This window comes from Trachinotus anak, unplaced genomic scaffold (assembly GCF_046630095.1).
Source record: "Trachinotus anak isolate AG129_WGS33_773 ecotype Australia unplaced genomic scaffold, CSIRO_AGI_Tana_v1 ptg000002l, whole genome shotgun sequence".
NCBI lineage: Eukaryota > Metazoa > Chordata > Actinopteri > Carangiformes > Carangidae > Trachinotus > Trachinotus anak.
This window is the reverse complement of record NW_027273853.1, coordinates 20,475,142-20,496,924: the sequence shown is the minus strand read 5'-3', so window position 1 is coordinate 20,496,924 and position 21,783 is coordinate 20,475,142. Positions and strand designations below refer to the sequence as shown.

Genomic DNA, 21,783 nt, shown 5'->3' with positions numbered 1-21,783 from the left:
CAACATCTATCTCCTGCGCATGACTTATTGTGGAAATGCTGTTCCACCGCTCTGCTAAATGAACGCTGACAGCCACGTTTTTGTTTTTTTCCATGGCCACTGTTTAGAGTTGGCTGTCCGGTTGGCTGTCGACAGCCCCCCGGGGAGCAGGAAGGAGGAAAGCTTGTAATGATGAGGAGTAATGAAGTAATGTAATTATATTTGTCTTGTTACACAGTGTGTCAATGGAGGCCTAATTAATTCTGCCTGCTAATGGGAGGAACAAACTGTCTTGTTTTTGCAGGCTGTGTCACTCTTTGGTTTGTTCTGCTTTCGCGCTGTACAGCGGTTGGCACATTCCTGCTCTATTGATCATTTTATTTTTTCCTCTCTTCTTCTCTCTTGTTATCTCTCTGTTCTCCCTATTATTTATCCTTCCTCACCTTCTGCTGCAATCACACAACAAAATTATATGCTCATTCTCCCCTACTCACTCACCTTCTGTCTCTCTCTCTCTCTCTCTCTCTCTCTCTCTGTTGTTCCTGCTCACTCTGCCACTCGGTGCTTTTCACTCCATGTCTGACCTTAAGTCTTTTGTCGCTGTATCTTTTGATAGAAATTGAAAACCCTGAAGCCAATTCACTCTGTCTTGTCCTCGCCTTTAAATCCTTTATACGATAAATGTGTTTGTACTGAAAAGAGGTTCTGCAAAGATGGGGGGTGAGGGGGGGCGGGGGTCACAGAGTAAGACAATCCTGACTGGCATAGTAAGGTTCACACCTGACTGGTAGGATACACTGTGTGTACTCATTGCTCCCTGTCAGTCAGACTCAAAAGAGTCAGACACTGTGCTTGAATGGACGTTGACTTTGCGACGTCTCCCTGACAAAACCTTGGAATTGAAGATATATCAAACAACCGTCGCTATCCTGACTTTGCCATACAGAAACAGTGATTTTGGCACTCTTAGTGGCCACTGTCCTTTGCTGAGCTTTTGCGACAGCTTCCACAACAGATAGAGGGAAACTGTGGCCACCATTCCTCACAATAAAATGGAAATGAAAGCGTTGGCTTTGCCCTCATAAGTCATCCTGTGGGGAGAAAAGTGACCCCTTTTGTATGACACCGAGGCGCTAAATCAGCCTGCAGACACCCCCTCCCTGCTCCTCTCATTTGAAGGTGCTTCTGGAGAGCTATGATTCATGCTGGAGAGCCAGAGCAGTGCTTTGATATTCTGTGTACCTTGCCTCGGCTGTGCAGTTCTGTGTATCCACGTCTTTTTTTTGTACACCTGTGTCTGTGTGTGTGTGTGTGTGTATATGTGTGTTTGATCTCAGTAGCCTGCTTGATAAAGACAGCGCTGAAACATAAAGAAAGAGAATTGCATATGTGCACTGCTACATAGGTGTGAAATGGACAAGCGCCTTTTCTTTGAGGACTCGCCCTTTCACCCTGACGTGTTGTCCCGTGTCCGTGTTGTGACTCTGCTTTCTACTGCAGCGTGCAAGGTCACACTCTAAGGGCTTTATTGTCTTGAGTGAGGCTCAGACCAGCTGGCCACCAATTCTGTAAAATCACAAGGTGCTGCTGTGCAAACACACTGTGCCTGAGGTTGTGCTGTGGCCGCTCTTCAAATTTTAATAACAACTCCAGGCTGGTCGGATACAAGCCTAAGTTTTTATATTCCTGTTTTATTGTTTGAATAAGCTTTTTTTCTGCAGGACATTGTAATTCATGGGAGTGGGTGAAGGGAAAACAAGCTTGTAGGAGAGTACTCACTGGCTGACTGATGTAGTAAATGAAGGGGTAAATAAATAAAAAGCAATGAACATAAGATTAAAATTCCAAACATGAGTTTTCACTGACAGCAAGACCAGGAACCAACTGATCCACTGTTTGCTTTTACAGACTTTTGACCTCCACAGCCTGAGGTGCAGACAGTCTTCTTTCCTGCTTCTCGCCCTCCTAGGAAAGGTAAGATTTCTGCTTTTACCTGCTACACCCCTCCTCCATCTGCTAGGACAATCTGTTAACATCGCAGCAAAATGAAACTGAGAACCTTTAATTACCCAGGAGGATTTGATAGCATTCCTCCTCGAATATCTCTTGTGTATTGCTATGTTTATTCAACAAACCCCCTTTGCATGGAAAAGCACTTTAGCACATATCAATTCAAACATTACTTTACTTTCAGCCCACACCGTGGCTCCTGGGATTCCTCTGCAAACAGACTTGATTAGGATACAGATGTAAACAAGGTGGATGTAGTGTAGATTGTCCAGGTTACAGTAGATCTTCACAGAGGTGCCGGTGAATCCCTCTCAGTGAAAGTGTAGGGGGCACGCTGATAAACACCCAGAGCTCCCTGCTGCATGGTACCCCGTGCTTCAAAGAGGAGCGCAGCTCAAAGTGGCTAACTAAAATTAGCCGGCCAACAGATAACCTGCGCCTTGAGATCAAAGCCGGGCTGAACTGTCAGGCTCTTTGACGGCGCCTGTGGTGGCAGCGCCTGCAGAGGGAGGAATGTGGAGCAGGAGAACACAGAGATGAGCAGAGTGTGAGCGAGGTTACGGTGCTATTCATGCAAGGGATGAGTGTTAAAGAGGCCCCGTATCGAGGTGTAAAGTTCCAGGGTAGGAGATTATTTATGGGTGCTTTGGACTGAAGGGGTCAAGGTTTCTTGTGTTGCATGACATGCTCTCACTCCCGCAGTGCAGCTCTGATCCCCAGAAATCTAAGCATCCTGCACCGGGCTTTACAATGAGCAGGTCGTTCGAACATTATATATTTCTGTGTTTGAGTGCATGTGTATGAGAGACACATAGCTCTTCTCCAGTATAATGCCTCTCTAGGGCAACTGTTCCTTTAGCAGGACGATCAGTTATGGAACTAAGGTGGGGCTAAATTTTATATGTACTTCTGAACAGCTTAATCTATAACAATTTATAAGTTGTTTATACTATATGTTTTCTATGTGAAGTCTGCATCTATAGTGCATGCTCTCAGATAAATAAAGTGGAATAGAAGCATAAAGTAGCATAAAATGCATATTATTGAGTAGAAAGTACAAGTACCTCAAACTTGTACAGTTTTTGTCCAGTAAAAAAACTCCACTATATATTCCACCCCCTGCCAGGTCCTAGCTGCTCAATGCAGCTGAGCTCCACTAACACTTTAATGGTTTTAAGTAGTCTTAATTTCAGCAAATCCCTTTTTTATGATCAAGTGTATTTCTCCTTGAAGGATCAATATACTGCTAATCATGCCATCTTCTTATTGATTTCCTGCTGTAATTAAGCCCTGGCAGCAGATTACAGGCACACTTTTGTAGCAGATCAAACAACATTTTTAATTGAATTAGTCCTACTACATTGCTAAAAATCTAGCAATGTAAAAACGCTGGTTTCATGTTATTCTAAGCTTTGACTAAAATTTCTATTGTGAATAAATGATTAACAAGTAATAATTTTTATGATCATTTGTATTTAATTGAAGGGGCTCTCCCCCTGCCTTGGTTTGCAAAGCTTATATATTATTTAGATAGCAGCACAAGATCATGCAAAATCAGACAATAGCCTCAAAGTCTTTTATGTTTGCAATGTTGTCTGCAGGAGGAATATTGCATTTTCATTTGTCTGTCCTTCACAGTGCTGCTTTTTTTTCTTAGACATCTGCAGCATTACTTTTTTACATGTCTTTCGGACTGTCTGAAATTGAATCTGTGTGGACATCTCTGGAACCAGCCATATCCTTCTTGTCTCTTTCTCACCATAGGAGGCTTAAGAGAGTTTCTGTGCAGAAGAAGACAGAGAGAGAATGAGGGGGAACTAAATAATGTTCTCTTCAACAGGCCATTCAGTCTTATTGACAGACAAGGACACACACAAGCATGTCTCACGACCTCACAGATGGGGGCAACTGCTCCTTCGGGTCTCTCTGACCACTAGTGGCCTTGCAGCACGGTACAGAGAGGTCGCCATACTGGGGGAGTGTACGTGTGTGAGTGTGTGTGTGTGTATGTGTGTGGGTGGAGAGTGTTATTGATATGCCTCCTGTTGTGCCTGCTGAAAGATACTGACTGATGCTATTCCACCAGTGAACCATTTACATATTTATTTCCCCGGCTAAGCAGCACCGCATGCACTGGTGGCCACTGGAGACCCTAGTATATGCCTGTCTTTAATTGGCTATTGATTGACTCTGCTATGGCAGTGGGAGACAATAAATTACCGCCTGCTTGAGGGAGGCAACTCACAAGTTGAGCATGGGGCTGTCAGTGTTTTTCTCAGTGTCAAATCTGTGGTTGCATTATTTATATATCTCGTAGCAAGTCAGTGACGCAATACGTGATGGAACAATTGCAACAATGGCTCCCTCTTGGACGCAGTTTATTTGCATAGGTCACTGCAGATTGGATCAGTTTGGAAAGATGGTGTGAGCACGCAGAGAGAGGAAGGGTGTATTTGGGAAGGCTGACCAAGTCTGTTTTTTCAGCACCTCCATTTGAGATGAAATTGCTTCCTCTACTACAGTCTTGTTTGTCAGCATAAATAATGGAATATTATGTATGTATGTTCAACTGTTTGCATATGTGCTTGCATATAGGGATGCATGAATTGGTTGTCTGGCAATATGATTACTTGGTCCTCTGAATGAATATAAATGAGAAAGAGAGAAAAAGAGAACTACCTTGTCTCCGGGTTGCAACCAAGCAGCAACCTCCGAGGCTGAAAAATGAAGCCAACAAGGCAGTGCCAAAAAACTGCACTTCTTCGAATGGTCGCTTGAGGCTGACACCAAAAGTGAGTTAATCCTAATGTTAGACTCCCATTTTAAAATGTCCAACTTTACAGCAGATGTATGCTTGACACCAACAGGCATGCACCGAAGTCTCAGCTCCACACGTGCCCCTATTCTTTGCCCATTTTTGGATTAGCTGGGAGTTCGGCACAATCAGGCACTGGCAAAATCACTCTTCAGAAACCTATGGGTGTTGTCACCGAGGCTATGTCCATCTCAACTTACAGTCTCTAATTGCAACTGACAAATGTTTGCATTTCATTGCAGTTTACTAATTATGTTATCTGCATATGACGGGGGCATTAGTTCAGATTTTTTCCAACTGGGTGAATAATTATTCTGCTTATGTGTGCCTGGGTGGAGCATGATGTTGAACTCATCAGAGCAAAAAAAAAAAAAAAAAGTCAGTATTAAATTCCAAAGTCTTCAAGTCTTATTCTCTAAAAACAGAGAAATTGATTGATGTGATGTCAAACTTTTTTTTGTGTTTTTTGTTTCTATTTCCTTGAAAAAAATTAAATAAACCCAATGTTACACATAAATACTTTACTGTACTGTGAATGAATCCTTACCTAAAGCTTTTAACTGTCACTGCACATTCTCAGCTAATGGAGCCACACCACAACTGCTACTAGCATCACAGCACAATGAGGTGTCACTCACTCAATTACCACACACAAATACTCCCACAGAGGTTAAACAGCCACCCTGCCACACACACACACACACACACACACACACACACACAGATCTTGCAGACCTTTTCAACCTCTTGATTGTTTCTTCAACCTGTTGCTTTGTTCGGTCACTCAGCCAGTTCGTCTCTTCCAAACTGCTTAATTTAAACAAGCCGGCGGAGCCAGAGGAATCTGGGAGCAGAATTCCACAGCTCCGTCATCCTCCAACTGCGCTGCTTCTCTAGGCTGGGAACTATCCCGGGTATGTCCCCTCCTGCTGTGTTGCACACATCCAGGTCCTGTTCCGGTAAATGCCAGCTGGCTCAGATGGGCTTTGATGCTAGGCCTCGCACGTGAATGCGGGTGTGTGTATGTGCACGTATGTGGGCTGTGCGAGCATGTGCGCATGTTTGTCTGAATTCTGATAGGCAGCCAGCTCGGGTATTGATCTGTAGCCATTCCGACTGGAGCCTAAAGGGCAGGCTGTATCATCTGTCAGTCTACTGAGAAGGGCATTACGGCCGCACTGATCTTAGATCACTAATCCCAGTCAGAGAAAGAGAGAGTGGGAGAGGAGGGGGTGAGAGAGCCAGAAAGATAGAGAGCACGAAAGAAAGAGGCTGAAAGCATGAAATAAGATTCGTGAAAGATACACTGTGTGCATGTTAACTTGAGTGTGTCTCTGCTGTGGCTGTTGAGTGGTAAACCAACCCTCCATAGACTTGTCCACAGCCTTTGTTGATTGAGACAAACAGATCCTCTTTTAGGACCGGTGGGTGAAGACAACACTCAGCGCTGACCTTTTCACCTCCATGACCACCCACGTACATCAGCTTCATACCCCTCCCCAACTCCCACCTCTGTCTCTGTGTCTCCCAGCAGCTCTTTCCACACCTCATCATCAACAATTACACGTCACATAGACAGCATACAGCACTGATGCACTTCAAGTAGATTACACACACATGAAAACAGCCATGAAAATATACACACACACACACACACACACATGTGCAAAGCCCTTGGGACAAATAATAACTCATAGTAAAGTGTGTAGCATATCGAGCTCTGCTCATAATGACTGTAAAGTGACATCAAAGGTTACAATATCTCTGAGATAAGGGTGTGAATTGAGCTGATCTAAATGCTTTTTTATCTTCTTAAGACCTAAAGTCACTGTTGGTTTTTTTTTTTGTTTTTTTTAACTTCATATAAATTCTATTTTTTTCACGCTCCCTCATTGTTGTTGTCTTCATTCTCAGGCCTCTGGTACAAAATCCATTCATTGTAATCATGACTGAGATTGGTTTTGATTTTAAGTTGTCTGAAAGGCAACAAGGCCCGTGTTGTTTCGAGATAGACATAGCTGATTGTATTGACAAAATCCAAGGTCGCCACAACTAGTCTTGCATGACTCCGCTCCGCCGTGCTCCTTCACAGTGATTATTCCATTACTCTAAATCTTCTAAATCTGTTCCCACCACACATTTAACACACTGATGGGTTTCTGTATGGCTTCAGTTTAAATGTTTCATGACACCAACCTCAGGGAGTGGGAACCGCCGAGTCCAATAAAGTGTGAATGCTGATAATGGATAGATAGAAGTCCATTTGTATTTGTTTTTCTGTTACCTTTTTACCCCTGTAATGGATAAAATGACCTATCTGTGCACTGACACATGCCTTTCGTGCTTGACTTGGAAAACTAAATTTGTTCGATAAATGGAAATTCCTGCTTAAGGAGGTTCGTTGTTGTATTTGGTCAAAAGAGACATATCACTGTCACTTTGGTAAACTGTCCTGAGTCAACCTAACAAGAAATCACTTATGAGTGGGAATAGGGCTTGGCGATATGGTAAAAAAATTAAATCTCGATATTTTTTTTCCGTGTTCTGGACGATTCACGATTTCAAATTGATTTTGTTCTACCTACATGAACTCAAGAGAAAACATTGCTCCCATTCCACCGGATGCTTTTGTCTCAGGTGTTGGAATAGGTTTGTTGTGCTCCCACTTTTTGTTTTAACAGCTCTTTTACAAACTGCACAGCAGGGTGGTCTGTTCCAGGTCCGACCTTGCAAAACCAAGCCATGCCCATATGACTGAAGTAACATGACTACCTTTTTTTGGTATTATTTTGTCGTGTTTTGAAGATGCCATGGCTCATGTTTGTTGTTCGTTTACCCAGAAGAGCTCAGATGTAAAGGCGTGTCTGGGAAATTGTGCCAACTGACGCGCTGTGGTGACTCCAGAGAATTACTCGCGCTGGCTCTTAAGTGACAGAGGAAGCCTTAATCTCGATTTTGTGATTTAATCATTTTTCAAATCTTTTATAAGCAAAAATTCAAAATAATCGGGTTAATTTGATTTATCGCAAAGCCCAAACTGGAAAAGTATACTTTAGTTGGTACAAAAAACACAAAAAAAATCTAGAAATCTTTGGTGTCATTTCATTGGACGCCATGACATACTATGAATACCACACTCAGAAATACTGTAAGTAAAACACCAGAAAAATAACTGAAGTCAATTCAGTACCTCTGAATTATTTGGTGCAAAAATTCAGCAAAAATTCTTCATGTTGGCTCCCATCATTGGTTTTAATGTCGCGGTTTCAATCATTTTAAAGGAGCTACTTGCAAGTTTTGCTATTGCTACATAGCCAGAATTAGCATGAACAGCTTTTTACTTAACAATCTAGAAGAAACCTTGTGAGTTCAGCATCAAACTTAATTCTTTTACAATCCAAGATCTGTCTCCAGCAGTGGAAAGCAACCCTTTTGTTTGCTTTTATTTCTGGAGCTTCCTTTCTTCTACTGAAGTTAGCAAGCTAACTAACCAGCTAGCCCCCACCTGATTGGACTGTGTCGTCACTTTCCAGTACTGAGTCACTGTAGAGCTCAGTCTGTCCTGAGGAAGTAGCTGCTCAGAGGATGTTTTATAACGTCTTGTATTGTAAACATAACAATGGCTCAAGCTCTTGCCAAGACTGATAAGTAAACAGCTGTTAGAAGGGTTTGTTTTTTTTAAATAAAATATTTAACATGAAAACTCTGTGAGGTTTAATTTAGTTTCAGTTATGTTTGGGAAGTTAAGGAGTTTCCTATGAGTCATTATTTTCCATTTCTCATGCAAAGGATATATCCAATAGCCTACATCCTCGGTGATAGATGTGGCTGTATACTGTAACTCAATCAATTCCCATGGTATATACACCCTACCCCCCAACCCCCAACCCACCACAACCCCACCCTTAATATCAGTTAATGTGATTACAGCTGTATGCATATTAGCCTGAATGCCTATAATTACATGCTGTTGCATTACATTTTTTTATTTCCACCTACTTCAATTTACTTGTCATCTTTCCGCAAGTGGTGGCAGCCTATAATTTATGCTGTCCTCTGTTATAGCTAATCATCTAATTAGCTTAAATGTAAAAAAAAAAAAAAGTGTCTTGTATCTCTGCAAATAATCCTGCATGACACAGTCTGCGGTTTTCTGAAGCAAAAAGTGATAACAAAAGGTAACTTCCTTTTGAGATAGATTGTGCTTTTTTCACACCAAGTTACTGACTGAAAACCAGCTCGTACAGGGAAGTATCGACCGAAAAGACGGCTGAGATGAGCGAGAGCCTTTTGAAAAAGCTTCACTAACCACTGAGGGATCAAGAAAGATGACACATAATCCTGTTTGTCACAGAAATGCCAAACTATTGATCAAAGAGCACAATGTAACTTATCACAATACTTACTTTAGTGAAATCTAGCACCAACTTCGGGAAGATTTATAATAGTATATGTGGAATAAATGATTGGTTTATCCCTTAAATCACTTAAATCCCTCGGTGTACTTCATGGCAACAATTTCCATTTTCACACATTATTAACCCTATAATGCCAAATGCATCAAATTTGATACAAGCGTTTCTGAGGCCTATTGCATCACCTTATGGTAAAAACTTCACTCAAAACCCTCTTGTATCCAATCTGATACTTGTCTTCCAACCCCTGGTGGATACCTTTATCACTACAACAATTCAAACACAGTACATGGGACAATCCAAGTTGGCCACCTTCAGATAGTTCCCAACTCACTGGATCAAGGTAAAGAAAATTGTGATTTTTACGATTTTCCAGTGACTTTTCTTTGAAATTTTTAGTAATATTCTAACATGAACACTTAATCTGTTGAAGCAAGTTATAATTACATAATTTTTTGCATTTTAGTATGTAGTAAAATTGTGTATAAAATTTGGAAAAACCTATAAGCAAATAATTTTTTGTAATTTTTTTTTTTTTTCAAATTTTGTGAAAGGGCCAAATAAAGGTTCCAGATTCAAGAAATCAGAATTTTCTGTCCATTATTTCTGGGGTCAGGCATTACAGGGTTAAGATGCGTTTGCTCATAACAGTGTGTTTTGGTGTTCAAAGTATGTTTGTGACTGGAATAAAGACCAGCATTTCAAATAGAGCTTCTCTTTTTCAGGAAGTTCAAAAGCAGTCAGTAATGTCTTCAGGCAGAACCAATCAGCAGACCAGTCCATTAGTTTTGAGAAAATGACAAAAGCAAGTGCTTGAAATAAGTTGATTTGAATTTGAGGTGAAATTCTTCCTATCTCTACTTCAATTTTAATATTTATGTACCTTCATCTTAAGAAGAATAATATTTTAAGACTCAACATAGTGGAGTGCTTTGAGAGCACAGGGACTGGCAGACAAAGTGTAAACAAACCAGACACAATTGGTCGAACATCAGCTCACACCGGAACTCCTTAGATATTCTCAAAATCAAAACTGCTCACTCTATGACCTGGATGGATCAACGTGTTCCCAGTGGAGATAATTTAGAAACTGTGTTTTCATACTGTAATGCTTAATCTACTCATGCATTCCTTTGTCTAATGTTTAAAGTGATTTTGTAAGCTTTGTAGGCGATGTAGCAGAGTGCAGCGGTAGGCGTGTGTGCGCGTGGGCGTGTGTGTGTGGAGTGTGGGCTATGATTTTTGCATTGTGTCTAAACAGATCTGTGTGTCTCCATGGCGAGGTGATAGGACAGCCGCCATGGAGTCGCTGTGTGCTGCTGTGGATTTATTCGTGTGTGTGTGTGTATGTGGAGCACAGTGGTGTTTAATGTGCAGGGTTGGAAGGGTGAGTAAGGATTACTGCGAGATCTCGGTCCCCAGTGATCCAGGGTATTCTTTCTGTAGGAGTGCCCTCTATCAAGCACTAATGCCATGTGTCTGTATTCGTCTGTGTGTCTATGCCTTGTGATGTAAACTGTATATCTGAACATCTGCCAATTACATTCTTTCATTCATACAGCTTAATTTTTGCCTCCACGTAAAATTCAGATTCATGTCTGTTTACTGTAAGTTCTATAACCATTAGCCCATCTGCGTCTAAAGCTTCACCCCATGTGCTGTCTACCATCAGTACGATTGTACACTCACCCCCATGCTAATCCTCTAACAATAGACACCATATTCATAGTTTTATCTTATTACAGGCACAAGCTTACTTATATCACCATTGTGCATCTAAAAGTAATATTCTATGCTGAATGATAACTGATATAATCTCTTTGATTCTTTTCATGAAATGCCATCCTGTGGAGGATGTTGACATTGTTGTGATGTGAGATGCTGAAATTCTTCTAAACAAAGGATTATGTAGTGATATAGGTCTGCGGCTGCCTTAATAGGAACTGTATTTGTGTGTTGGGGTAGAAGTGGGGGGGCTGGTAGATTTGAAGCAATCATGCTCTGAATCCAAGAGGTTTGCATAGAGACCCTGTAGACAGGCAGATGGGTAGTTTATAGTGATGGCTGTTGAATATTGCCACTAATGCAAAGGATCAAAGGAGATCAGAGGCAACCTTTCACCTTAGAGCTGACCTCGTTGGTAACGTGAGGGGTGAGGACGGGCTTATGCTAAAATGTTCATATCAGTATTTAAGTATATCCAACAGTGATATTGTGTGCTTGTCTGTTTTTTTTCTTCTACATCCAATCTAAAATTATGGTTAAGGTCGGCTCAGACAGAACATGAGAAGAATTTAGAGTCAGTGTGATTGCATACAGAGCCAATAGAAGTACATGAGTGCCTGCAATTAGATGCATATTCATGTTGACCAGTGCAAACTGACACAAAGACACAACTACACAAGTTGAAAATGTTTAGCAAAAACAATAGCAAAATGCAAAAATTCACAAATGTGTTCCTGGTGAGTTCTGAGTTCAGTCAGAGAACTACGACACAAACACAGAAACGGTTGGCGTGTCCCTCTCTAGCAAGCTTACAGCTAACGACAGTACAGTTGTTACATTGGCTGCTTATGGGAAAATCAAGATGGATTGCATAAATAGTCCAGCTGTCAAATTTGCACAGATAATTGGTGTTCTTTCTGAGCTCACTGCAACAAAACGCTTGGTTTAAGGTTTGGGAAAGATTTTGAGGTGGGGCTTCAACTCAAAGTCAGATATGTCACACATCTCATTAGCCAGCCCCCGACCTCCTCACCCACATTTTCTGCTACAAAAGGCACACTACTTCCGGTATTGGCGCTAAACATTGGATTTGGGCTTAAATTACAAGGTGCACAATATGGACAAAAGTTTTACACTGCACGTACTCACACATACACACACACACACACACACACACACACACACACACACACACACACACACACACACACACACACACACACACCAACAAGTATGTAAATTGAGATACATTTCTGCCATGAGATGCTCAGGATTTGAGACAGTGGCAGAAATATTGACATTTGTACATCACAAGTGAGAAACCCCTGCCTGTCCATCTGAGGCCAGATATGGGTCTACAGCTGATGCACAGTATATATCTTCATATACAGTCTCTGGTCCACACAATGAGACGCTCTCCCAGGCCCCACCCATGGGTCTCTGCCAGGCCCTCTCAGCACCTTAAGGGATTTACATGGTCTGTTTATGAATAGGGAGATTATCCTTAGGGGTTGGCTGGTTGTTTCCCCATTGCTGCACATTATCTGCAGATGCTTTCAGTACACGAGCATTAATGCTTTGTGTGCTGTGTTATTTAGGTGTTGGGGGAGCAGCTACCCCCATCAGGGAGGATAGAGTTAGAGTGATGGGGATCTTTGCTTGGTCCCTTGCAAGGCTCCCTTTGTCTGGAGATCATCTACTATCCCAGCCCTAAGAGGATTACCACATGTTATGACATTAAACTGGAAGCACAGTTATCTCCTCCCGACAGCGAGCCTTCCACTACATAAGCGGACTACAAGCAGCTATCCATTACTGAGCACATATATTACAGTTCACTGCAGCCTCACTTTACCTGTGATGTTTGATTTATAATATATGTAAACAGACTTCTGCTTGGCAGTCAGTGTCAGTCATGTGCTCCTTCCTTCCTTCCTTAAGTATGCACACCCTCTAAAAACAGGCTATGTTGTTATTTAGATTTATGACGTGCATCCACTGCTCTGTCTCCCTGGTGCACAACACATCAAGGTTCCTCCGCTGCCTCCTGCGCCTGGTCACAGCATCACACGCACCAACACATTTGTTGGTGTTCATGTCCCCGTAGAGCTGATGGAGAAGGAGAGAAAGGGGAGAGATGAAAGGGTGAATTGCAGGAAATAAAAGTGGGATGAGAAGTGAAAGAGAGGCAGAAGAGGCAAAAGCAATTGGCAAGTTGCAGATATATATATATATATAAATATATATATATTTTTTTAGTTTTGAGAGTGTCTACTCAATCTTGCCATGAGCTGCCACATAAACTGGAATTGAAACCCCAGCTGGCCATGACAAATCACTTGTGATTTTTTTATTTATTTTTTTTCAAATCATGTACTGTCTTCCTGGTGAACTTATTATTTTCTTTCTTTATATAATTCGTCCTCCCTTTTCATCCTTTTTAAAATATGTGTGAAGGCTTGTGGCTTGCTACAGAATGAATTTCCAAAAAAAAAAAAAAAGGCCTGGTATTTCTATAAATAATGGTTTGGCTTCTCCCTGGCAACCTTCGAGGCCGAGTGCCTGGCATATAACAACCCCTAAAGTGTCTTCAGAATTTATCTGGTCCCGCACCTAACAATATTCATCACAATGTAAAATGCTGCACCTAAGCAATACATCACAGTCCGGCCACAGGCCCACAGTAAATCAAAACCACAATGCCCTTGACGTCTGCATTAGGCCCATAAAGCACTTTTTTCTCTATTTAGGCCCAATAGACGTTGTGAGATCCTTGTTGACCACAGCATCCTGTATGTGTGTGAGCATGTGTGTATGTAAAGCTGTAGGCAGTTGTAAGGGGTGTTCTGGGTAGTGTTACAGCAGGTGGACACTGTCTGCGTCTATGTCTGTCCCCGACTGAACAGTGATTTATGGGCTCTACCTGCTCAGTGGCTTTGGTCCAGGCTCGGTGTGGTCTCTGCACTGCACACACTCTTGATGAGCGTGCCGTCTCCTCTGCTACAGTGCTCCTCCAGACCCTCATATACGTGCATGCTGTAACGCACAGTGACGGCCAGTATGTAGTGATTTGTGCCTTACTTAAACAGGTCAGGCACGTGCACAGACGTGTGCAAAACACATTGTTGATGCAGCGTTGGGGAATAGCTTCAGCCGAGGGCATTTGCTTTATTAGTATTTAAGAGCAAGGAGTGAGTGTGTTTGACTTTTAGATTGACTTAGCAGCTAGAGATCAGTGGAAGGGCTCAGATGTGTGCAGCTGGTTTCCACATATGCACCAGCTCTGTCTGCGGCACGTCCAAGAGCACTTTGTTCTCGTCTCCTCTAGTCTCCTGTACGTTCACAGATCTCCCCTGAAAGTGATGTTTTATGAATTAATGGTTGGGTTTGTTTTTTTTTTTTGCAAACAGCAAGTCCTTCACCTCCCAGAGAGGAGGATTTTTGTGCTACGTAAAAAGCACTGAACTTGAGTTCTCTACAAAAAACGATTAGACTTAGGCTCTCTTGTGTCATTTATATGCTTGATGGGAGTTTTTTCTCTCTTTCTCTCTCTGGCGATCGCAGAATAGCTTCCACTCTTGTGGCAGTCGTTAGCCCACTGAATAGCCCACAGTGATACAAGCAGCTGAAAACCTGCAACAAGCAGGGTGCAGCAGCTTTGGCAGTGGATTAAATACAAAGCCTTGGGCGTATGGAATAAAATGCTCTAAATTGATTTGGCCTGTGCTATTTAAATGGAGAATGCTGCTAAATAGCTTTTCATTAACACAGGTCCATTGCCTGCGTACATTGGTGATAGCTCAGTAGACCCCCATTTGACAGAATTTAAAAGGCGGTAATATTAATACAATTTAGCAAGGGTTGTGAAGATGTTTTATTTGTAATTCTTTCAGTGATTCCAAGTTCGAAATGATTGTGCTGTTTCCTCTGTTGTTTTTAGATGGTGTTTATCCCATGTTTGTGTAGTCCATAATCACAACCAAACATGGACAGTGTTTTAAAGAATATGTTATGGTGTTAGAGACATCAGCAGCCATATGAAAACATCACACACACATGCACCATACCATATGTATGTATGTGTGTGTGTATATATATATATATATATATATATATATATATATATATATACACTGTATATGGGGAAAGATGGACCCTGGACCTCATGCAAGAACATCTTTTATATTCCTTTCCATGTTTCATTCCATGTTGGATTCATCATCATCAACATGGAACATGGAAGTGCCATTTGTTCATCAGGAGGTGCATGATTGTGAAATTTGAACATGAGCATAAGCAAATGCTCCCAAATTGCCTTATTATGTTAATTGTTCCTCTCCATATGTGGGCAAGTTTCATTGACAAAAATATTACTCATAAAAAGTAATTTCACAGCAGCAGAGCCTCAAGTTTTGCAGCATTTAGCAGCATCCGTTGTCATATGAGACCTGAAACATTAAAAAAGCATTAATACATCTGCCAACAATGTGTCATCAGAGCAGCGCTCTGCTGTGACAGAAGTAAAGGTGGAACAGTTTGACATGAAGTTAGATGCTAAAAAAAACATTTTGCTCAAACAAAGTGGCCCGCGACTTAGATGGGAAGTGGTCAAGAGGATGTCATGTCAAAGTCATGGAGATGAATGAGAGAATATTTCCAGCAGGTGATGCTACACTGTCAGGTGCAACATGAGGAGGATCACCTGCACCGAGTGTCATAAAGACCCCGAGGCAGCTGTCAGAGTGAGAAACTTTTAGCAGCTACTGAACTTAAGAAGTTTACACGTCAGAATGTGCCAATTTTAAAAAAAGTAATTTGGCAAACCATGACGATGGTGACAGTGAAAGTTTATTTCAGTTATTTATTTTTATATTACATGATTTCACCAACACCCCCATATTCACTTGAATGAAAAGGGTACTCTTGAGCACTGCAGCTTTGAGCTAAATGTGAAGGTGAAAATGCTAACATGATCACAGCAGCAATGCTAAGATGCTGCTATTAAGCATGTACAGCTAACATTTGCTCAGTAGCACCAAACACAAAGTAGAGCAGAGGAGGATGGGAATGTCATCTGTTTTGCTCAAAGTTTGTCTCACACTATGGTAGTGAAAATTCCACATTTTTGATATTGCCAGATGAAAACACAAAAGGAGATCACTAAAGTTATTACAATTGATTTTGAGGGCGGCATGAATGTCTTGCCAAATGCCAAATTGCATGGTAACGCATCCAATAGTGACCGACCAATCGAGCAGCTAACATTTCCATCCCTGCAGTCATGTCACTAGAATGGCTAAAAAAACTGGTCAAAACTGAAAGTGTAGATTCTGTGAGATATGAACTCTTAGCATGGATAAAGCTTCACAAAGGCTTGATCCTACAATTCCCATCATGCAAGTCAACAGCATCTGTAATGAATCTACCCCTGTCAAATGCCCCTTTCGTCTTTAAAATATCACTCCTCTGATTCATACGGTTTTCTGTCAAATATTCCAAGTCTGTAGACTAACTCAAGATGACCTAGATGACATTGACTTTAGAAAGCTCCCTCCAGAGCCATGCAAAACATTACACAACTTCACACGCTGAGTTGTGCTCCCGACTGATGTTTGTATGGCCCCTTTTAAGTCATGATAATTCTTAAAGTGTTCACCCCCACTGAGGAAGACACACTATTCATAAAAGAGACAGGTTTCTATTTTTGTGTGTTGCTCTGCCACAAAAGTATCTGCCACAGTACTTGATTGTCTGTCTGCGGCATGGACACTGAGCCTTGGTGTTCAGAGCCTGAGCTCTTATGATTCCACACTGTGTTTTCTACATCTCGACCACCTACCAGCACAACACACATGCAGAACTCACACACAGCACACACACCTGCTGTCCTCTCAATGCTCTCAGCAGGCCTGTCGCCAGTCTCCCCAGCAGTCAGCCAATCAGTCACTGCTTTGTAGCCTAGATCAGACGGTGCTCCCCTCATTGGCTGACTCAGAGGCAGACAGCCAGAGCGGCTCTCGATTGTTTTGTGGTATCAGACATCCCATATTCAGGGCATGGCTGTTTCATTAGTTTAATGCCTCACCAGGTTAGAGACTTCATTAGCTAAATGCACCCTTTCTTCTCTAATCAGATCAGCAAAATCAGATCAGTCTGTGTCATCAGCTACCTTTTACACGAGGCGATCTCCTTCTGTGCCAAATATGTGAAGTACAATTGTTGTCCCGCGCAATTTATTTTTTTTCAAACTCTCTCTGTCTGTCCCTCTTCCTTTTTTCCTGTCTCCCTCACTCTCTTCTTTTCTTCTCATTCAAACACAGTTATTGCTTTCTTCCAAAAAGATTGTGCATGCCAAATATGTGAAAAAATTGCTTTTTCTCGTGGCTCTGTTCACTTTGCATTCTGTGTGCTACTACATCTGTGTTTGTGTGTGTTTGTGTCTTTCCTTTTCTCTGTTTTCTCATTCATTCGAACCCACTGCTGCTGTCATGGCGAGGGTAGAATCCACAATTGGCCTGCAGTATTTCTCAGAGGGCCAACTACATGGAGAAAACTATTTCAATTTTAAAAAGGACATTCAGATATGAATATAGCCTGGAAAGTCAGGAAATTGAAATAACTTTGACACAGAATACAGTAGATAACCAGGTGAAGGTGCTGGTGGCTCCTGTGAGGTGGACACTGTACAGCAAAAATGAAAGAATTTGCTCCATACTGTCACGGAAAAAGTCAGACGTCTGACAATAAGTTGAAAAGCACCAGCAGCTGAAGCCCTTTTTAGCCTCACTTTATCTCTTTAATGTCCAGCCCATGGGTAGCACTGAACCTCTGACCTCACTTTCCTCGGTCCATGCTTTTCTTCTCACGTGCTGCCTCCTTCCTCCGGGGAAACAGAAGTGAAGCAAATTGATGAGATGTTCTGATAGATAATTTTGTAATGTTGCTAGCTCCTCAGTTTTTCCCAAGCAGCTCATTCATGCTTAGGTCACTTGCCTCTCTGTGTTCGTCATCACATTCACAGGCATGTGATGCAGTGCAGATGCCTGTTACTTGTGTGTATAGATATTTTTTGTGTGTCCATGAGGATATGAGGATATTTCACAAGTTTCCAAAGTTATTATGTCTACAGTTTTTTATTGCTAGACCTTTCTCAATGCCACAAACAATGCCAGATTTATTAAGTCTCAGCACAAGTATTTACTCGTTCCTTTGAGCAGACGTTAAATTGCCTCCTTTATTACTTGCTGTCCTAGGATTGATTAACTGTTTTTGAGTAATTGATACACATGAGAGAGTGGACTAGTGGTACCATCTAGTTTTCAAAGTGGATATGGTACAGTTACATAAACACCGAAGTAAACTTGATTAAAAAAAAAGGGTGGAAACATTGCATTCTATTTGCATAGTAATTCATTTTTTGCCCTCTTATGTGTTCATAAACCTCACATGAGTGCATCTGCAAAAGCAGAGTGATAAATAAGTAATATGAACTAAGGCTGCTTTCCTCTGCTCTTTGGGGAGCTGGTGTGTTTTTGTGTGTTTCATGAAGTGAACATGTTACATGGTAGTCAAGGTTTACAATTGACCTTTTCAAACATTACAAACATTGCTCATTAGATTAATTTCCTATATTTTCCTTTATTTCACTAGATTTAAAATGCTCTGTAATTGAGTCCATATACATTAACACCTGTGGTGCATTTATATACAGTTCAGTCAGAAAATGTTAGGACAGTGATCAGTTTTCTGTTGTTTTGCTCCACTACAGCCCGCTAGATGTAAGATTAAACTTGACAATGTTAAATGTTAAAGTGCTGACTTTTTGCTTTATAAGTGTTGTTGTCACCCATACTGGGTGAGCAATGTAAGAATTGTATCCCTTTCTATACTGTATATAGTCCCTTAAGTTTATGACTTTGCAGTAATGCACTTACTGTAAACATGCAGATTGAGCCTCCAAGGAGCATTTTTATGGCCAAACCATGAGAAGTTCTTGACTGGACACATCACTCATCTGACCTCAATTCAGTTGATCATGTGTTTCACTTGCGACCAGACTGTTGGCCAGAAGCCCCAACAACCAAGAAGTGAAGCTGAATTCAGTACAGGCGTAGCAGGGCAGCATCATAGGAAATACATACATCTGCAGAAGTGTCTGCAGATGTATGTGGGCCATACACTCACTGGCCACTTCATTAGTTACACCTTGCTAGTACCGGGTTGATAGCATCATGCAGTTGCTGCAGATTTGTTGGCTGTTTATCCATGATGCAAATCTCCCATTACACCACATACCAAAGGTGCTCTATTGGATTGAGATCCGGTGACTCTGGAGGCCATTTGAGTACAGTGAACTCATTGTCATGTTCAACAAACCATGGTGTGTTGTCCTGCTGGAAGCAGCCATCAGAAAGTGGGTACACTGTGGTCATAAAGGGATGGACATGGTCAGTAACAATACTCAGGTAGGCTGTGGTGTAAACAATGCTCAGTTGGTACCAAGAGGCCCAAAGTGTCACAAGAAAATATCCCCCACACCATTACACCATCACCACCAGCCTGAACTGTTGATACAAGGCAGGATGGATTCATGCTTTCATGTTGTTGATGCCAAATTCTGACTGATCCATCTGAATGGCGCAGCAGAAATTGCGACTCATCAGACCAGGCAACGTTTTTCCAATCTTCTATTGTCCAGTTTTGGTGAACCCTTGCGAATTGTAGCCTCAGTTTCCTGTTCTTAGTTGACAGGAGTGGCACACGGTGTGGTCTTCTGCTGCTGTAGCCCATCTGCTTCAAGGTTCGATGTGTTGTGCATTCAGAGATGCTCTTCTGCGTACCTTGGTTGTAACAAGTGGTTATTTGAGTTACTGTTGCCTTTCTATCAGCACGAAGTAGTTTGGTCATTCTCCTCTGATGTCCGGCATCAACATGTCATTTTCACTCAGAGAACTGCTGCTCACTAGATATTTTCTCTTTTTCAGACCATTCTCTGTAAACCCTAGAGATGTTTGTGCGGGAAAATCCCAGCAGTTTCTGAAATACTCAGACCAGCCCGTCTGGCACCAACAACAATGCCATGTTCAAAGTCACTTAAATCACCTTTCTTCCCCATTCTGATGCTCGGTTTGAACTTGAGCAGGTTGTCTTAACCATGTCTACATGCCTAAATGCATTGAGTTGCTGCCATGTGATTGGCTGATTAGATATTTATGTTAACGAGCAATTGAACAGGCGTACCTAATAAAGTGGCCGGTGAGTGTATATCATTGACTGCAAGGAATTTGCAGTCAAACTAAATATGACTTTACTGAAATACATTTTTTATCAGCTCCTTTTCTAAGCCCCACATTCTACTCTTAGTTCCTGTTCCTATATCTGTCAATTGCTTCCTGTTCTCAGAACTTAGATAAAGTGATTTTTTTTTTTTTTTTGGACAGTGGGTTCTTCATTTCAGACAAAGGCACATGAAAACAGCCTTTTTATTTCTAGCCAGTGACTGTGTAAGGTCACTGGCAGATGTCACTAGCTATAGCTAGCTAGCTAATTAAGCTAATGTTAGGTGCATACAATGTTAAAACCACTGTCTCCAGCTGACTTTTTAATGTTTCCAACTGACCTCTACACTGTTAAAGTTCTTGCATAAAAAATGGATTGCCATAAACGATATTGTGGCTGCTTAGCTCATTTTCAAACAGTATGTTTTCATTTTGAATGTTATAGCGAAAAAAGCTTCTAGGATGTGGACTAACCAATGTGTTTGGTAGACCGCTAGTTAGCCAAACATGCTAACATTTGCATGACAAAGAGCAGACAAACACACTGTTAAAAACATTTCTTACACTTTTCATCCAAACATTTTAAATGCTGTAACTACAACCCAATGCACACCATGGTGCCTTTTTACGATTGTGGAGATATGAGTGAGCAATCACTGTTTCAGGGAGGGGTTCGTTACTTAACTGTCCCCACTAACTGGGGGATTAATCATACCATAGCTACATTTCCTATACTGTTCATGTGGATGTAAACACCATCAGGCTGGAAATCTGCATCTGATCCTCATTGTTTCAGATACACTGCACTGAAGCACAGAGTCAACGTAATGAAAATGTATCACTGCCCTTACACACTGCAAATGTACTACATCGTTATACACGACATTATCTGCATGACTTTTTATCATCACAGTGCAAGTCACAGTATAACCTTTTTGCAGCACCTTCAAAATAGACTTCCACTGGCATACATACTAAGTTTGACATGTTTAGAGCACAGACATCAGTAATTAGTAATAATATGCTGCAGCCCCAAGGAGAATTTGTTTTCTGTCTAATCAAAAATAGGCTCCGGTCATATGATAGTAGTTAATAACATCAATTCAGAAACCACATTAGGAAGAGCAAAACATCGACAAAATGTTTTTGGCATTCTGCAGTCAAACTCTAATCAATATAAATGAAGTCACAGAGCCCTCCGTTATGTTGGACCACACTTATGTCACTACAGTTAGTTTTGCGAGTCACTTATTTTTGTATTTATGATATAGACTTTACAGTGTCAGAACCTGGCTTGAAATCAAATGCCTTCTAGAGCCTCTGAAAATGAGGGGACCTGTAAATAACAATAAGATTGTGAGGTGTCATGTTTTTGAGGGATTAATTCCTGGCAGAGACTCACACTTTCTCCCTGAGTGTCAGGTGACTGGCAGCAAGCAGGGTGTAATGTAATGCACGCACCAATGTGAGACCGTTCCATTCTGGGAACAATGATGAAACTAAAACTTTTGACAAATCCATACAAGGGCCCCAAGTTTATGGTAATAGATTGTCAAACTGG

At 41.5% G+C, this 21,783-nt stretch overlaps 1 protein-coding gene across 3 annotated transcripts in view; it reads left to right on the top strand.

The window, feature by feature from the left end:
• Positions 1-21,783, top strand: part of tspan9a (tetraspanin 9a) — a 156,443-nt gene that overhangs the window by 41,324 nt on the left and 93,336 nt on the right. For 2 of the 3 annotated variants that reach the window (XM_071505047.1, XM_071505039.1), the window contains one exon: positions 1,888-1,953. The exons of the other annotated variant lie outside the window; for it this stretch is intronic. The gene's annotated coding sequence lies outside the window, so the exon portion shown is untranslated. The remainder of the gene's footprint in view (positions 1-1,887; positions 1,954-21,783) is intronic. 3 annotated transcript variants of the gene reach the window in all.